The sequence below is a fragment of the Artibeus jamaicensis genome, unplaced genomic scaffold, assembly GCF_021234435.1.
Source record: "Artibeus jamaicensis isolate MK-2021 breed Jamaican fruit bat unplaced genomic scaffold, CSHL_Jam_final contig_387, whole genome shotgun sequence".
NCBI lineage: Eukaryota > Metazoa > Chordata > Mammalia > Chiroptera > Phyllostomidae > Artibeus > Artibeus jamaicensis.
This window is the reverse complement of record NW_026521812.1, coordinates 13,215,903-13,222,629: the sequence shown is the minus strand read 5'-3', so window position 1 is coordinate 13,222,629 and position 6,727 is coordinate 13,215,903. Positions and strand designations below refer to the sequence as shown.

At 40.4% G+C, this 6,727-nt stretch overlaps 1 pseudogene; it reads right to left on the bottom strand.

Moving 5' to 3' along the window:
* Positions 1-5,442: 5,442 nt before the first annotated feature.
* LOC119044982 (60S ribosomal protein L22-like) lies at positions 5,443-5,832 on the bottom strand (annotated as a pseudogene).
* Between the last annotated feature and the right edge of the window lie 895 nt (positions 5,833-6,727).

The following is a 6,727-nucleotide window of genomic DNA, read 5'->3' as shown; positions in this document are numbered from 1 at the left end:
AATAAATCAATTACTTATGAGGATGGCTTTGGAACTGGTTTTGTTGAAATAAGGCAGACATTACTTCTTCACAACTAGGTTTTAGGTTAGAGAAACTAATCAATCTATGTTCTTCATATTTCTTTCTGAACTTCTGAGGTTTGCTAGAGAAAATTAAAACAAAGCAAATAAAAACAAAAAACACCGCAGGATAACCAAGCCTCATTTAATTATAGTTAACCACTTCTACTGGGCCAGAGACCCTGATGGGTTATTTTCTGTATTTCCTGAGCAAGTTTGTCCTTCTGCTCTTCATTATGGGTGTTTCAGATCTAATTAATCCCCCTTAAACATTTGACTTCAGCTGTCTTTTCCTCCACTTTTCACTTCATTATTTTCTACAGAAGATCCTGATATAGAAAATCGAACCATCAGAGAGACTCTCGGTAGTTCAGCATCACCTCTCTACACCTCTATACTCCCCCCCACACACACTTTTTATCTTTCTTTCATCCAGTTTTAGTGATAAGATCTGCCTCTTCCTCTCTGATACACTCCCAGTCTGGGCACTGGACCTGAGAATTATCCTACCTTCTTTTCAAGTCTGAGACCTCTCTCATTTTCCTAGATCTTTCTCATTCACTGGGTTCAAGTGAGTAATATTTAAAAAAATAAAAAGCCAAGGGAAGGCAGGGCAAAGAAAGGAAAACAAACAGGAAGAAGACAAGAATATCAAACAGTCCTCCCTCCTGGATTTCATTGTCTTTTTAGCTACTGACTTTTTTCTTGCTTTTTACAATGCAAATGGTTGAGCAAATTACTCATAGTTCTTGTCTCTCCTTTCTGATCTCCTGCTGGTTTCTCACTGCCCCACAATCAGCTTCTTAATCTACCACTGCCCTGAAACTTTCATCAAGATTACAAATGACAGTCACATCCTTAGATCAATCAGACCTTGACTTGCTTGATTCCTCAAAGGAATTTGACACCTTTTATCACTTCCTCTTTCTACAAAACACCCTCTTTAATTGTTTTGTAAGAAAATTCACTCTTTTGATATTTCTCTTAATTCTCAGGCCACTTTCTTTTGTTTTTCTTTTTCTTTTTTTAAGAGGAATGAGGGAGTGACTTCATTGCAAACCTTTTCAAATGCTTTGAAGATTGGAATCTGGGGACACACATGAGAAAGAACACCAGAAATTAACCCCCACACACTGCACCCATGGGTTAGGGAGCAACTTTATTGCAAATAAGGACATTGGAATAGGGAAACCTGCCCCTTCTTGGGGCAATTGGCCAGTGAAAGGGAAGCACCATAGTGGACAGGGCTAGACTCAGGTCCTAACTGGCCAGGCGTATATTCCAGGTCCCATCATTGGACTACATGTTAAAATAAGCTCAACCCTCAGTCGACTTGCCAGACCATTTTTCTTAAGTCTTCTTTGTTGGCTTTACTTTTTTCTCCACTCTCAGAAATCTCGGTTCCCCTCATGGTTTTATATATCCATTTTGCTCGCTTGCAAGGCATTGAAAATCCAACTTGTCTAAATCTGAACCTTTCAAAACCTGTTCCCAACACTCACAAAAAATTCTACTACTCTTCCTATGTTTTCTGTCACTTTAGACACTGACTTGCTTCTTAAAAACAGCAACATAGTATGTCTTTCTCGAATACTTCTTATGCTCTATATCCATTGCATCAATCTGGAAGGGACTTCTAACCTAGCCACTCACGCTGTTACTGAGCAGAGATCCAAGGGGGACAGTATTTGGCCCACCCAAGGATGCCAAAAAAACTGTCAAAGAACAGATACACCGGGGTCCCGGACTCCAGAGGATGGTATACTAATACCATCCGGACCCCCCTACTGGGCCAGATTGGCAGTCACCAACTGGGAAGACATCTCTCAATGCCAGGGATTTGTGAAAAGGAAACGAAATGTGTATTTAATGCTATTCAGGCCTAATGTCTTCATTAAAATATCAAAGTCCTTTAGGGTATACACCTACACACACACACACACACACACACACACACACACACAGCTCCCTTCTCCCCTGCCCTAACTCCGGTACTGTAAATCAGGAAAAGAGCACAAATCCATTTTTCTAGGATGCTGGTACCATGAGTTGTGTCGCCGTCCAGGCAGGATCTCCAACTAATCCAAAGACATGTGGCACCTTCTCACAGTCTACTGGCAAGAGTTCTTTGTACTCATTTTTCCAGGCAAAGTCTCTCCTGCTTTCCAGGCCACACGGCCAAAAGGAGCACCCCAAAGCCGTGTGGGCTTCTAATACCGAAGCTGCAGGGTGAGTCTTTCTTATTCCACCAAAAGAGTGAGTCTTTCTTATTCACCTGGCTGCAGGAATCTCCATTCTGGCAAAGCTGTGTGGTTTTCCCTTTCACCTGGGAAAGAGGGGGTCCTCTCTGTGCTAAAACCGTGTGGCTCTCCCTTTCACCTTGGCAAGAGAGGGTCCTAACTCTGCCCAAAACCACATGGCTCTCTCCAATGGCTGCCATGTCTGGGTTTAAATCCCCACGCCAATCTTCCTCTGTATCCCTATTTCGGACTCCTCCCACAATCAGTTACACCTGCCGGTGTTTCTGTGTTATTATAAGTTTACTGGGCTGCCATCATGAGTCTGGGCAGATGTGGAGGGCAGGCCCCATGTCATGGAGCCAGTTTTCTCCAAGCTCCCACACAGGTGCTGTAACTTGTGGGATGTGCCCAGCAGTTACATCTTGGTGGGGGAGTAACTTCATTCCCCTGGTTCCAAGCCTGGCCACAGCCATTTAACATAACCAAGTGACCCTCCAAGGGCTATAGGTATATTAAATGACTATGCCATGGATTAGCTACAAGGCTGTGGATTTACAAAACAGCCCTGCATGTTCCTGCTCCATGTGTCCCTTCCCCAAACTCACACCTGTGGGGGAAGAGGTGAGGACATCTTATGTCTTTCTAATATCCCTATACACCTTGAGTTCTAGATACCATTCCAAATCTTTTTTTGGGGGGGGCCCTCTAGGCTGTACCCCGTATCAATGTCTTGTCCCTTTACCCAATCTGTAACTGAAACCCTCCTCCTTGTGTTACAGAGTAGTCACACAGGGGCCCGGCTCTGAAGGATGGTATACTAATACCATCTGGACCACCTACTGGGCTCAACTGTCCGCCACCGATTGGAAAGACATCTCTCAATGCCAGAGATTTGTGAAAAGAAAAGGAAATGTTTATTTAATGCTATACAGACTTAAAATAGCGACCTAATGTCTTCATTAAAATACCAAAGTCCTTTAGGATATCCATCTATGGCACACACACCTGTGGGGGAAGAGGTGAGGACATCTTATATGTCTCTCCAATATTTCCTAGACACCTCGAGTTCTGGACCCCATTCGAAATCTCTTTTCGGGGCCCACCTCTTGGCTGCACCCTGTATCACCTGGAGCAAGTCCTCTGTGACTTGGTCTTGTCTTCAGAAAAAAACAATTTGATAAAATTAAGAGGAGCCTTTAAAAACAGAACAAAATGTCCTTATTCTGTTGAAATTTAAAAAGCAGAGCAACTGTCCTTATCCTATTAAAATAAATTAGTTATTCATGAGGATGGCCTTAGAACTGATCTTGTTGAAATAAACCAGACATTACCTTTGCACACAGAGGTCTTAGTCCAGAGAATGTAATGAACTTGCATTCTTCACATTTCTCTCTGAGCCTCTGAGCACGTCTTCTGAAATTTATAACATTTCTTAGATCTCTTGAGATGATGGAAGGGGCAAAATTGCCAGCATTTTCTGTCTGTGCCATTGCTACCACCTTAGTTCCTGTCACTTCCTCAATTTCAGAGCTTTTGATATGTCTCTCTTCTTTCACTTTTTGCTTTGATTTATAATTCCAGTGTAGGAGAACTTCTTTGGTTAGGAACTGTGATTTATCCATCTTTGTGTTTTTTAGCTAGTTCACCTATTTCAATGAGCAGAGCATCGGTGGGAATGAATAAACAAACGAGTAATGAATCCCCTAGTATTCAGTCACCTTCCTCCCCTAAACTCCATCTACTGCTTGTATTTTGGAAAATCTAAGACAGTTTTCCCACTACTCTTCATGCTACAAGTAAACTTAGTCTAAATTACCTGGGTTGACAGTTATGCAGATTATATTAAATCTCAACTCAGTTTTGCTAACATGTACATTTTTTACTTCTAGACTCTCAAACTGGGTGCCCATGACCCATATCACTCTGTATGTGAGGTCATAGGACACGTATCTTCTTGGAATACTAGTTTTGGTCACTTAGTTCTTTCAGACATAATATTTATATTAAAACAGGGACATTATGTAGTCAAACAAGAATTTTTTGGTAATTAAAAAAATAAAATGAAAGACTTTAGACACAACAACTCAAAAAATCTTCATGGTGGGGTGGGCTTGTCTCTGCTAAATTCTCATATTCATGGGCATATGCCTTTGGCTCTTCTTCCCTTTGGGAGACTGACCTTTAGATGTTAAGTCTGAAGCACTGTAGGCATATGGCATATAAAGTGTGTGTGTGTGTGTGTGTGTGTGTGCATATGTCCAAGAAAGGTTTGCCCATGAAGATTCTGGGCAACAAAATTTTTGATGTTAACAAAACAAATACAACATTTTAGAAAAGAAAAAAAAAAAGAAAACTGTCCAGAGTTTCATATACCAGAGCTAACACTAAACAACCAACTTACTTCTAAATTCTAGGCTTTTAATTATATCAAGGTATAATAATAATTAAATTTTTATAAATTAAAAAATTTTAGTTATTTATTTTTAGAGAAGAGGGAAAGGAAGGAGAAAGAGAGAGAAACATCAGTGTGTGCTGGCCTCTCGTGCACCCACTACTGGGGATCTGGCCAGCAACCCAAGCATGTGCCCTGACTGGGAATCGAACCAGCAGTCCTGTACTCAATCCGCTGAGCCACACCAGCCAGGGCAAGATGTAATAATTTTAACAAAAAAGATGAAGTTTCTTAAATTGTCTTTCCCAGCAGTCAGTGTGTAGTCAAATGCCTTTCTGCCTTAATTATTGTCTTGCTTGTAACAGGAGTATGAGAGGAATCTGTTGCACATGGAGCTAGAAATATCTCTTGGTATATCTAGATTTCAGACAGCAGGATTTAAATGTTATGTATTAACAAACAAGTAAAACCAATAGGGCATCACAAAATTAGCATTAGTAATTTGGCTTAAGGAATTTGCTCGAGGTTTTAAAAGTTCCTTTAGAGAACCAAAAAAAATGCTTCTGTGTTTTCTGTCACAGCTAACCACAACAGAGACTGCATGTGTTCCCTAATTCTTACCAAAGGGGACAAGTGGAGACCTAAATTTTCAGTGCTTTGATTTTATCTATTTATTTGCTTATTTATTTGTTTATTTAGCACCTAGGTTTTATTCAAGAACTCATACAAAATGTGTTAGATAAATGAGTTTTAATCATCATCTTCCTCTTCTTCACCCTGGTTTATCTGGAAGTAACACAGTTCATAACTCTGTTTGCTGTTAGCAACTCCTTGCAACCAGTCACATACGTTACTCTTCCTCAAATATTTTTTGGTGAGATATTTCAAATACTTTCTGGAAAAAAAGCACCTCAGTAATTAAAGTGATCTCACTCTTGCTTCTTTCAATAGTTACAACCCCTCTGCCAAGTTCCCAGCTTTTCTGTTTACTTCGAGTCTCTCCCGAAGGGACTGCTTGACACTGGCCACATCCATGATTCCATCTTCTACAGGGTGGGTGCAGTCAAGGGTGAACTTCAAAATCTGCTCCTTTTTTGCCCACCTTGCCCACCTTGCCATAAGCTTTTTCATGGAAGCCATGGTGGGGGGTGGGGACTGAAAAACTAAGTGCTTTGCTTTTAAAGGAGTCCCTACTAGGCACATGATTTAGACAAACATATATTAAAAATAATTGTTTTTCATGGAGGGTTAGCAACAGGGGAGTGGGAGAAGGAGAAGGGGGGAGAAGGTACAGAAAATAAGTAGCATAGATGGTAGGTAGAAAATAGATGGGGGGAGGGCAAGAATAGTAGGGGAAATATAGAATCTAATGAACTTGAGACACGTGGTCATAAACTACATAAACTAAAGGGGGGAATGGTGGGGGAGAGGGTGTGCAGGGTGGAGGGGAATGAAGGGGGAATAGAACAACTGTAATGGCATAATCGATAAAATATATTTAAAAAAATAATTGTTTTTCTTCCATAGAAACTTACCATGAATTTAGGTGCTCTTTCAATTCCAGGACAAAATTCTTTTAGGTCTATTCATTTTTTTTTAAAGAAAGCAGTCTCTGAGGGATCAATAGAGTCCAGAGAGCACTGACTGAGTGACTCTGGAAGACTCCTCCTTTGAGTTATCCTTGTTTTCGGTGTCTATAACAGAAGGGGCTCATGCACAAATCTCCAAGCTCATTTTGCCTTAAATAGGCAGCAGAATTAATGCAATTAACAAATGTGTGGACTTAGACTTTCTAAATATTGGTTGGAGAAATAGGTGATATCTATTTCTTCCAGATTTGTTCAGCAAAGTTTGTACTGTATATTGGACTTAAATTTATTTACTGAGAATATATCAATGTGAGACTAGTCCAGCCAAGCTCTACGTTTTGGGGTAGTTTCTCTTTTTAAAAATCTCATTGATAGAATGGAAAATACAAAGGAAAAATGCAAAATAAATATGGTCCTTAGATCCTAGATTCTCTCGGTGTTCAGAA